This window comes from Taudactylus pleione, unplaced genomic scaffold (assembly GCF_031769625.1).
Source record: "Taudactylus pleione unplaced genomic scaffold, aTauple2 ptg000113l, whole genome shotgun sequence".
In the NCBI taxonomy this organism is placed as follows: Eukaryota; Metazoa; Chordata; class Amphibia; order Anura; family Myobatrachidae; genus Taudactylus; species Taudactylus pleione.
The window spans coordinates 1,494,041-1,506,815 of NW_028284515.1; the positions used below are offsets into that span (position 1 = coordinate 1,494,041).

The 12,775-nt window shown below is 47.5% G+C and overlaps 1 protein-coding gene and 1 pseudogene across 2 annotated transcripts in view; one reads left to right on the plus strand and one right to left on the minus strand.

The window, feature by feature from the left end:
- MIPOL1 (mirror-image polydactyly 1) overlaps positions 1-12,775 on the plus strand; it is a 458,494-nt gene that overhangs the window by 49,793 nt on the left and 395,926 nt on the right. The window lies entirely within an intron of this gene.
- Positions 8,191-8,309, minus strand: LOC148525041 (5S ribosomal RNA; annotated as a pseudogene).

A 12,775-nucleotide genomic window follows, 5' to 3' on the forward strand; every position in this document is an offset into this window, starting at 1 on the left:
TCTCAGCAGGCCTTCGGTTGGGATCTCTGAAGGTACAAGTTTCAGCACTCTCGGTTTTCTTCCAAAAGAAATTGGCCTTATTACCGGACGTGCAAACTTTTCTGCAGGGTGTGGTTAGATTACAACCGCCCTTTGTTCCTCCTACTGCTCCATGGGACTTGGACTTTGTCCTATCTTTCTTGCAGTCTTCGCTGTTCGAGCCTTTGGAGTCGGTGGAATTGAAGTATCTTTCATGGAAGGTGATACTTCTGCTGGCTCTAGCTTCCGCCAGGAGGGTGTCGGAGCTGGGAGCTTTATCATGTCATCCACCATATTTGGTATTTCATGAGGATAGAGCTGAGCTACGCACCAGAATGGATTTTCTGCCTAAGGTGGTTTCGGCCTTCCACATCAATCAACCTATTGTGGTTCCGGTTCTTCCACAGGATTCTCCTTCTTCTAGATCCTTGGATGTGGTTAGAGCTCTTCGCATATATGTAAACAGGACGGCAGCCGTTCGCAAGACAGATACTCTTTGTTTTGTATGATGCTGCTCGTCCTGGTTGGTCAGCTTCCAAACAGACACTGGCTCGATGGATTCGTCTGACCATACGACAGGCGTATTTGGCCTCGTCTAGAGAACCTCCATCTTCCATTACCGCACATTCCACTCGCTTAGTGGGTGCCTCGTGGTTGGCTGCTCGAGGCGTTTCTATGGAATCTCTATGCCGGGCAGCTACTTGGTCAGGACGGCATACTTTTGTTCGGTTTTACAGATTTGACACCTTTGCGACTTCTGCAGCGCAATATGGTCGGTCTGTTTTGCAGGGTTCTCAGCGTTTTCCCACTCGTGATGGGAGCTCTGGGACGTCCCCACTGTCTTGAAGTCCTCCAGTCTCCCCTAGTGGATGAAGGAGAAAACAGGATTTTGATACTTACCGATAATCCCTTTCTCCGATTCCACAGGGGACACTGGACGCCCACCCTGCTCTGTTCTTCCTGCCACACCTGTTATGCCTGTTGGCGACATGTTTGTTATCTAGGGTGATGTTATGAATGTTAGAGACATGTTTGTCGTCTCTTGTTTCATTCTATTTTGGTTTGTTTTCACCTTTCAGTTGTTATGTGTACTTTCGCCTCTTCCTCTTCTGTCAATCTTTTTTCTCTGCTCCCCTCGGGCTCGGTTCTAATACTGGCCTATAGGGGGGTATAGAGTGGAGGAGCTAGTCACACTTCATTTAAATTTAAAGTGCCAGCACCACTCAGCACCGTCTATACCCCACTGTCTTGAAGTCCTCCAGTGTCCCCTGTGGAATCGGAGAAAGGGATTTATCGGTAAGTACCAAAATCCTGTTTTAACACTTTGAGTGGGCAGTGGGAGGTGTCCTTTAGGACGCCCCCACTGCAGCTCCACCGCCGCAAGCATCGGTGGGCGCAGCACTGGCGACTGGGTCAGTGACTTCGGCCGCTGGACTCCCATTGCTGCCAGAAGCACACAGGACCTGCCAGCCGCAGCCGGCGCTCTGGGGGGGTTTAATGATAAGCTTACTCCCTGCATGCCGTGATACAGCGGCTTACACCACCAGAGCTGGAGACCCCCGGCGGTGCTGGTAGTGCAGGCATCCGGTCTGACCCGCTTTGACACTAAACCACCAGGGACACTTTATGTAACAGGGGGCTACTTATAGCAGCGGTGACATATCCCTGGGGTTGAAACCAGCTGGGGGAGCAGGCGCTTCCAAGTGTATCCCCTTCCCGAAGCCTGAGGTGCGCTCTCCATTAGCGGCAGTAAGCCACAGGCTCCAACCTCCCTTCTCTCCTCTCCCCTCCAGAACGCTGAGCGGCCATTTTAGCTCATTGCCTCAGCATTGGAGAGAGAGGCACAGGGCTTCAGTCTCCTCCCATAGCCTGCTTCCTGCAGCTGCGCTAGAGTTATTGCTCCATCCTGCTAATTTAGGCTGGTTTGTTGAGCTTTTGCCCACTTTCTGCATTGAGTGGTCTGCATGGTGTATGTAAGTGTATTTTCCTCATATCTGTGCCGCTAGGGCTGGTCACCGGGGGAACCTCCCTTGCAGGGGTGGATACAGTTTGATTGTATTGATAGCTTTGCTGCCTTTAACTTTCATATACTTCTGTATATTATATAGTGCACTAATTCTGTTCTGCACTACTGAAGACCCTTGTTTTGCTTACATCTCACTAGCTGTTTGGTGTGTGGGTGTTTTTTTTCAGCGATTACAACATGCCCAGAAATAAAGCTACTAAAGAGACTGGCGCTACAGCAATGTGCATGTGTAAACAGTGTCTTAACTGTCATTTCTCCACAGAATCCTGAGCATGATGGCCTGTGTGTCAATTGCTTTGTGTCACGACCCAGGTTTCACGGCGTGGAGGTTTGCGGTCCTTCCCGGTGAGGGCGCTGTGGCGCGGTCCTTCTGGCAGGGGAGCTGGCGTGTGGAGATTGCGTGTATGCAGAGGTCTGCCAGCATTGGGCCGTCCTGACAGGGTTAAGACTAGTGGCGTCTTTGCGTCACAGCTGTCTGGGCGCCACCATGTTGTCTTTGGCCATGTGACATAGCAGGCCAATCGTCTGTGGGTCACCTGCTCTCTCTGGCCTATTATGTTCTGTTGCTGGGTACTTAAGGGTGCTTGGAGCGCCCTGTAGTTGCCAGTGCAACATGTTTCACAGCGTCAGCTGTGAGAGAGTACCTGTGTTCAGGTGCTTGTCCTAGCTCCTTGTCTGCGTTTGGCTCCCTGCAGCCTGCACCGCTCTGCCTTGCACTCTGCTGGAGATCACCCTACCCTTCCACCAGACCCACTCCTGCCTGAACTTGTCCCCTCAGTTAACCCATTCGAGTACAGCCAACATCACAGCATTTCCGGATATCCCTCTCAACCCATTACTCTGCATACCCGGATTTCCATTTCACCTTTACAGTCTATCTGGATTCACCTCATTCATCTCTGTCACCATGCTGGACATTTATTTATTCCCACTCACGACAGTTTCCTCCTGCTACAATTATTAGTTTATATTACTGGACTTGAGTTATCTTATTGTTCATTTCTACCAACACCCACATTCAACAACTTACTTTTCAGTTTAAACCTGTTCAGGTGTTTACTCCTGTTTCCACCCCGGGTCCACAACAAACACAGACTCTAACACTTTGGGGCCCAGCAGCAGGTGATTTCGCCTATGGCTTCTAGACAAGAACCAGCTTGGGCGTCTCATCTGACACAGGTAATGTCACAATTTTTAGACCTTATGTCAGTACCTATACCACCTGTCACTGCTTCCCATGGCTGAGCCTCCCTGGATGAAAACTTTTGCTCAGTCTGTCAAAGTGTTAGCTCAGTTGTCCACGTCTTTTCAGCAGATGCTTTATAAAGATAGGGCCCCTAGGCGTAGGCCTGCTCCACGTGTAAGTCCTATTCCATTACCTGACAGGCGTTAGGATTCAGAAGCTTCCTCAGATGGTTAGCGCCTCCATTGCTTCAGATGTGGACACTTCCTATGTTCCAGTGGAAACTATGGGCCTGATTCAGACCCACTGGCAAGGGCACAGCGCACGCAAGCGCGTCGATGGTCCCCCACTGCGCATGTGCCGCCTCCGGCATGCGCGAGACCCATCCATCAAGGCAGCTGTGTCGCTACAGGCCTCACTACAAGACGGGGTGGCTGTCGATGGTGAGTGACGACTCGCCCCATTTTGTGGGAGGGGGGGAGGCTGCACATACGCAGGCTTTCCCTTAGGAACGCCTGGCGTTTGGACGGCCCTACTGACATCACTAGTGATGTCAGTAGTGGACTTCCTGCTCTATTAGAGCAGGAAGTCCACACGGGCTTGCGGGAGCCGAGACCCTACCACAGAGTCTCGTCGCAAGCCCGATGGGCGAGATAAATGCGAAGGACTCCTGGCCACTCACACAAGCTTCGGGTGGTCACCCACAGCTTTGCGAGTGGGCTGGAGGAAAAAAAAAAAAACATACCCTGATTCAGAGCGAGCGCTTGCCAGCAGCGAGCGGCTCTGCATCAGGCCCTATGTCACCTGTAGATGTAGAAGCTCTTATAAGAGCAGTTAAGTCTATTCTGTTAGTGGAGGAACAGGAACAACCTTCTAGATCTAAGGCACCTGTCTTTTAAAAGACAGAAAAAGTCAGTGGCGGAATAATCCGTCTTCTGCACAGCTAGAAGTTCTCCTGGTGGAAGCATGGACACAACCTTGTAGACGCTTTCAAGTTTCCAAGCGTATTGCTACCTTTTACCCTCTCCCTGCAGCGGATAGGACTAAATGGGAGTCTCCTCCTCCACTGGATGCCCATATTACCCATTTTATTAGGTCATGCCTTTAACTTATACCGAATACGGCATCTCTTAAAGATCCTACCGATAGGAAGTTGAAGAATTTTTGGAAGACCATTTATATGAATGCAGGATCCCTGGCTTGCCCAGCCCTGGCATCTGCTTGGATAGCTAAAGCTATAGGCCGCTAGGCTGCCTCCTTGGAGGATGGTCTTACCTCGGGCGCCCATAGTAGTGACTTAGTGGCTATATTTGCACATGTCACGGAAGCGGCTTCTCATCTGAAGCAGCTATAGATTCTAGACTTTAATTTCGAAGGTTTCTACTTCTGCAGTTGCTGCTAGAAGGCTGCACACTTGGAAAGCGGATACAGAATCTAAGAAGGCTCTGGAAGCTCTTCCTTATTCGGGTGACATCTATGTGGTCCGGAACTGGACAAAATCGTGACTACATTGGCAGCCTCCAAATCAGCTTTTCTGCCATCTGTCACCACTATGAGAGGCCAGAGGTCAATTGTTTCTAAGAACACTGGGTTGTGCCTCCAAAAGCTTTTAGCCCAGAGATAAGCAGGCCTGGTCCACCAAACATCCATTTGCCAAGCCAGCGGACAAGTCTGCCGCGTGATGGGGCATGCCTCCTCCCGTGGGACCTCAGAGTGGGAGTCCGGTTTCTTCACTTTTCGGCAGTATGGATACTGACCACAACAGAAGAGAGGGTTAGGCTTTTACACAACCCTCTGGTTCAGAAGCTGGACAGCTCCTTCGTGCCCATTCATTTAAACAAGTTTCTCCGCATTGGAACCGGGGGACTTTATGGCGTCATTGGATATACAGGGTGCTTATTTGCATATCCCTATACGAGCCAATTACCAACATTTTCTCAGGTTTGCGGTACAAACCAACCACCTTTTGGTCTGTCCACGGCCACTCGTGTGTTCACGAAGGTCATGGCAGCACATCTATGATGCAGGGGCATCAGGATTTTACCTTACCTGGATGACTTGCCTCTATTGGCGCAATCTCCAGAGGTACTCAGGGATCACATCCAACTGACGATACAGATTCTTCATTCACACGGGTGGATAATCAACTGGAAGAAGCCAACGCTATCTCCATCCCAGGAGATGCGCAACATGGAAGCTTTATTGAATTCATAAAAGAGAGGGGAGATTCCGCACAGAACCATAGTAGACTTATTGATATAAACCAATCATCTAATATCAATGCACTAATTACAACATCAAATACTGTTGGTGGTGCTCCCAAAACCCAATATGGTACATGCATCAAACAACAAGAATAAGAGTAGGGCTAGTTGTTGGGGCACTCTTATTGAATAATTTATATATATATATATATATATATACACAGTCAGGTCCATAAATATTGGGACATTGACAGAATTTTCAGATTTTGGCCGCTATTCACCACCACAATGGTTTTGAAATGAAACAAACAAGATGTTCTTTAACTGCAGACTTTCAGATTTAATTTGAGGGTAATTACATCCAAATTGGGTGAACAGTGTAGGAATTACAACAGTTTCAATATGTGCCTCCCACTTTTTAAGGGGCCAAAAGTAATGGGACTATCAACTCAAAAGCTATTTCATGGACAGGTGTGGGCTATTCCCTCGTTATTTCATTATCAATTAAGCAGGTAAAAGGTCTGGAGTTGATTCTAGGTGTGACATTTGCATTTGGAATCAGTTGCTGTCAACTCTCAATATGAGATCCAAAGAGCTGTCACTATCAGTGAAGCAAGCCATCATTAGCCTGAAAAATCAAAACAAACCCATCAGAGAGATAGCAAAAACATTAGGTGTGGCCAAATCAACTGTTTGGAACATTCCTAAAAAGAAAGACCCGGAAGACCACGGAAAACAACTGTGGTGGATGACAAAATAATTATTTCCCTGGTGAAGAAAAACCCCTTCACAACAGTTGGCCAAATCAAGAACACTCTCCAGGAGGTAGATGTATATGTGTCACAGTCAACAATCAAGAGAATACTTCACAAGAGTGAATATAGAGGGTTCACCACAAGATGTAAACCATTGGTGAGCCACAAAAACAGGAAGACCAGATTAGAGTTTGCCAAACAACATCTAAAAAAGCCATTACAGTTCTGGAACAACATCCTATGGACAGATGAGACAAAGATCAACTTGTACCAGAGTGATGGGAAGAGAAGAGAAGGAAAGGAACTGCTCATGATCCAAAACATACCACCTCATCAGTGAAGCATGGTGGTGGTAGTGTCATGGCGTGGGCATGTATGGCTGCCAATGGAACTGGTTCCCTTTTATTTATTGATGATGTCATTGCTGACAAAAGCAGCAGAATGAATTCTGAAGTGTTTATGGCAATATTATATGCTCATATTCAGTCAAATGGTTCAGAACTCATTGGATGGCGCTTCACAGTGCAGATGGACAATGACCCGAAGCATACTGCAAAAGCAACCAAAGAGTTATTTAAGGCTAAAAAGTGGAATGTTATGCAATGGCCAAGTCAATCCCCTGACTTGAATCCGATTGAGCATGCATTTCACTTGATGAAGACAAAACTGAAGGGAAAATGCCCCAAGAACAAGCAGGAACTGAAGATATTTGCAGTAGAGGCCTGGCAGAGCATCACCAGGGATGCAACCCAGCGTCTGGTGATGTCTATGCGTTCCAGACTTCAGGCTGTAATTGCCTGTAAAGGATTTGCAACAAAGTATTAAAAAGTGAAAGTTAGATTTAGGATTGTTTAGTTTGTCCCATTACTTTTGGCCCCTTAAAAAGTGGGAGGCACATATAGAAACCGTTGTAATTCCTACACCGTTCACCTGATTTGGATGTAATTACCCTCAAATTAAATCTGAAAGTCTGCAGTTAAATCACATCTTGTTTGTTTCATTTCAAAGCCATTGTGGTGGTGAATAGAGGCCAAAATATGAAAGTTCTGTCAATGTCCCAATATTTATGGACCTGACTGTATGTATATATATATTGTGACACAGTTAGGTTAGGGGGTCCCTCTCCTGGGTAGAGGACTCCTTCCTTACACACACACACAGCAGCAGGGAAGCAGCACACCAGTCTGGATGCAAGTACAAGCTGGTCGGCGCCAGTCTTTATTGTACAATGTCAGAAACATAAAGAAAACATAAATATAAATCCTAGCCCTGTCGGGGCACTAACTTCACAGGTAGTTCCCTCACTACCAGAACCTGGCAGGGCCTAATGCCCTCGCCAGCAACAAAAGCACAGCACAACACTCACGGATAGGTTTTCAAGTGTCTCTGAGCAAACTCCCTGTTTGCTCTCCCAGGTGAGACAATCAGCCCTCAACACACTAGGCTTATATTGGCCACTCTCAGGTGGAAAACTAACAAGCCTGATACCAGGCTGCGAGAACCAAAACCTGGAGTGGCCGTGGGTGGAGCCCTCCCTTTCCTCTCACCCACAACCCCCAGGTCCCAAACCGGCTTTTCAAAAAGCCGAAACTCAAGCCTTCTACACTGCAGACTTTCTCCTGGGGGTTTAAAACACAAAAGACAGGAATCTGGGACAAATGTACCTGCCACAGACCACTTTACCAGTGATCCTATCACAATATATATATATATATATATATATATATATATATTAAAATATAACTTTTATTATATATCACCAAGATTATAGGACACCGTACACATTAAAAAATATGTTTGAAAAGTGATATGAATGAATCACTTGTTATAATAAGATTTCGTTGCATAGCGAAATCTTCCATCAAAATATTATTTGTATCTACATTCCACTGGGTATGAATTAGTTTTTAGGGATGGTGGCACTAGGATAATATGATTGTCACACAGTTAGGTATTATCAAAATGCTCTGCCCTGTGCATTTCAAGTCCCAAGTCTCTTCTTTTAACCTACAGCACCTGGTATTCCCAAGAGGTCTCACTTCCAGGTACTAACCAGGCCTATTACTGTTTAGCTTCCAAGATCAGACGAGATTGGGCAAATCAGGTAATGTATGGATGTAGGTATAATTCAATAGGGAAAAGTAATAATTGCACCAGCACCGGGTCAGAGCAAAAATTAATGTAGGACTATTGTAATAGGTAGTCCGTTTTTATTAATAAAATACAGCGTTCAAGAAAAGTGATGCATGAGCATACTTTAATCGTTACATGTAAAATATTGTATTAAACAGTACTTCATCATGTTATTGGTATATACACATGTAACTACATATAGCTACTGATAGCAGAGTATCTACAAATATTGCATAAAGATGGTGTCGCTCAAGCCCAAATCAGCATTTCACAAGTTTAAATAACCGTAGTGCTCACAATAGCTTATACAATTCATGTACTGTCATTTGTCCATCAAGCAAAATTCAAAGGTATTGTAAAAAGATGTAATAATAAATAGTGTATCATACACCGAAAATACAACAAGCATACCCTTGTTGAGGTGCAAAACAAAGGAAGCATTCACAAATTGCAGCTCTTGCATCTACGTGGGTTGCTACTAATATACATCTTCTTAGCAAATTAAACTATTGTTCATAGACATTGTACATACTCGATTACCATTCGCCAGGCTTACTCCTTGGCGAACTTACCTGCTCTTGCCGTGGTGAAGGCCCATTCCACCCGGTCAGTGGAGACTTCATGGGCAGTGTGCTGCAAGGCTTCTGCAGAACAGCTCAGTAAGGCTGCCACAAGGTCGTCTGCTCATACTGTTAGATTTTACACTTTTTTGCATCCTCGAACGCCGCCTTCAGGCGTTCTGTACTCACTGCAGCTCAGGAGTGTCCCCGCCCATAGGGGACGGCTTTATGATGTCCTAGTAGTGTCCCTGTGCCCCCTAATGGAGGAAGAAGAAAAAGAGACTTATATCTTACCTGTTAAGTCTCTTTCTTCAACTCCATAGGGGGCACAGGGCGCCCACCCTGACATTCCATGGCTTGTATGGTTCTGTATGTATGCCGGCCTTCCTTCTCCTTCTCTTCTGCCTTGCTCCTGCCATGGGTTTGCAAACTAAACTGAGGTCCCAGTGGCTGGGGGTGGGGTATAGAGGAGAGGAGAGTGGGCTTATGGGTACATTTCGTTAACTGTTTGGTGCCCAGTCTCTCCGCTCTAGACTATACCCAGAGTTGTACAGTAGTGCTGACAATAATAAACATATAGCAATTGATTAAATATAAGGGTACTATCCACATTTATTGTATAAAAAAAAAAAATGAGTAGAATTACTTCATTTTCAATAAAAATTGTACTGGTACATATTAAAATGAAAACATGTGTAGGTATATATAGGTTCTCACCCACAACCTCAAGTCCATATAGGTCTAGTGTCCTATCATTATATGTTGTATACCAGAATGGTTTTTCTAATACCTATTCAATAAACATTGATTTAAATAGAATAATTCACTCTCAGTGTTTTATTTATATCTATATTTATTAATGTAATTTGTCTACCATATTCTATTCAATATCTATCGCATTGGTAATATTAATGCAGATCAATTGGAGGTAGTATTGATCTGATCAACTTATTAACTTATTAATTTATTATCCGTGGATTCATTATCTATTTATCTATATTTAGTGATGAACTATAGTTTTATAAATTTACCAAGCACGTAAACAATATTTATATGATTAATCCATTTATAATTTGACCAATCTAGGTGTTATATGTGCTGTGTGTTCCCCCATTCTTTACCACTTCTATCTATATACGTAATGAGGATTTGTAGTGCCCTCATTTATACCCAGCTGCAATAACTCAAATCAGATTATTGCAGATTAGCGCATCCCTTCCCCCCCCTATTTATCAAATCAAAAAGTAGTGCATGGTAGAGCAAAGCTCAAACACCTATAGACCTCCATGGATATGATTGAGCTGCACATGTCTGCTCAATCATATCCATGGAGGTTTATAGGTGTTTGAGCTTTGCTCCACCAGGCACTACTTATGGCTCCAGATAAGTTTTTTGATTGTTGTCTCATTTGGATGGCTTGTTCCATGTTTCTTCATGATTTTTGTATGACATTATTAAATAATTTCTACTACAGGGTCCATAGGGTATCCACAGGATACCTTGGGGTATAGGTGTGACGTCAGTCATCGGGCACCAAAGAGTTAAGCTTTCAGCCTCCCAGGATGCACTAGGTCCCCCTCCTATACCCCGCCCCCGAGCCACGGCATCTCAGTTTTCGTTTGGTGCCTGGCCGGAGTCGGAGGCACCTGCTAGAGGGGGGCTTAGAAGAGCCCCTGAAGCTTTTTCTTCATGCAGCTGTGGCTGCACATCTGGATGAACAGCATGGACAGTCACATGGTCCTAAGTCCCCAGGCAGGGGGCTCCCTGGGGACTGGCTGCAGCGTGGAGCCAGGCGACCAACCTGCGCTTCCACTACCCCCTGGGACAGCGGACCGCAGCAGAGCGGTAGCGCTGCGGCGTCCCAGGGGTTAAATGCATGCCAGGGGAGCGCGCCTTCCCTGTCTCACAGCCGGCGCCTCCCCCGCTGCACACAGCCCTCTCTGCACTGTGCTGACTGGCCCTGTGTCAGCGCTCCTCCCCCAGGCCAGCCTTCTCTCTGCTCCTCGGTGGCCATCTTTTCTGAAGCATGGTGAACGCTGCTGGAAGCCTGCATTGGAAGCATCGTGGTCTGGGTCCCCCCGCATACCTCTCCTCCGCTGTGGTCAGGTCTGTGTATGCAGCGCTGTGTCCTACCAGGCCCTGTGTCTGTGTAGTTGAGTGATCAGCGCTGTTAGTGCAGGAATTGTTATTTCTCTGCATTGTATGTGACTGTGCTAGCGCTGCTGCCTGTAACTTTTTTTCTAAACTGTCAGCTTTATACTGTCCCTGTTTTTTTCTGCTAAGCCCTTGCGGTGCGGTGCTGCAGGGTGGTCTCTCGCCTCTTAAATATATAATTGGTGAGAGGGGTCACATACGTGGTGCCATCATGTCTGAAAGTGAGCTTCCCCTCCGGCTACAGTGTACTACGTGTAAAGTACCATTAGCGGAACGGGGAGGGTAGCGCAGAGGGCCTCTGCCGGCAGTGTTTGTCTATGGCGCGGCCTCTTACGGTTACTGCATCGGTACAGGAGCCGCCCTGGGCTTGTTTCGCTCAAGCGCCTACAGCCTTAGTGGGCCAGTTAGCTCCGCAGCCCGCGTTTACACCGATGGGTTTGTCCCAGCAGTCAGTGGTGTCGTCACCCATGCAGGGTTTCCCACGACAATTGGTGGTACCCCACAGTCTCCCTATTTCCCCGCTCCCGGTTTCTCAGGAGCCAGCGTGGGTTAACTCCCTGACGAGTTCTGTACAGCACTTGTCGGATGTGTTGCAAGGGGAGTCTGTGATGCGGCCGCATAAACGGCCGGTGGCGTCTCTGTCGGCTCCTTATGAGGATGACGAGGGGACGTCTGATGATGGGGAGATTCTGGATCCTTACGATCAGGAACCTCTCCATGCTAAGGACGCTGATGCTAAGTCCAAGTATATATTCCTGGACTTATTCGGGCGGTCCGCACAGCCTTGGTGATTGAGGACGAAGTTCCCGCAGCGTCTAAATCTAAGTATGCCTTTTTCAAAGATGTGAAGGGCGATGCCACAGTCTTTCCTCTTTCGGGTCAGTTGGTGGACCATTTAGAGGAGGCGTGGAACCAGCCTGGCAAAAGTTACCAGCCGCAGAGACGACTGGCGGTGGCTTATCCGTTCGCGGATAATTATTTTGCAAAGTAGGAATCCCCTCCACAGGTGGATTCTCACGTGACCCGTCTTGTCCGTAGTGCCACATTGCCGATGCCATCCATGTCCTCCCTTAAGGATGCTACAGACCGCAAGGTGGAGATCTGCCTGAAGTCCGCTTATTCCCTTGCGGGGGGGGCAGCACGGCCGGCTATGGCCATTTGCTGGGTTGCCAGGGCGATGGAGCGCTGGGCGGATTCATTAGAGGCTTCTTTTGATTCCGACTGTCCGGCCGAACAGGCGGAGTTGATTGGCAATCTCCGTGATTCGGCCACCTACATCAACGAGGCGGCCCTAGACATTAGTACTCTGGTGTCTAGGATTTCTTCAGCAGCGGTAGCTGCTCGTCGCACCTTGTGGTTGCGATCCTGGAAGGCGGACGCAGATTCCAAAAAGGGTCTGGAGGCGTTGCCGTTTACCGGAGAAGTTCTCTTCGGTCCGGATCTGGATAAGATTGTGGCCACGCTGGTGGCAGCCAAATCGGCTTGTCTCCCGTCGGCCGCTGCTCCTTCTGGTTCTGGACCATCGTCCTTTCGGTCATCTAGGGCCCAGGGCAGGCCCAAACCACAGTCGTTTCCTCGACAGGCTGGCCCTAAGAAATCGGTCAAGTCCCGGAAGCAGGCATGGAGTACCAGACGTCCGGCCCCCAAGCCAGATGACAAGCCTGCGGCCTGACGGTCCGGGCCTCCCTTTGGGTGATCCCAGGGTGGGAGGCCGCCTGCTGCAGTTCGCCCAGTGTTGGTTG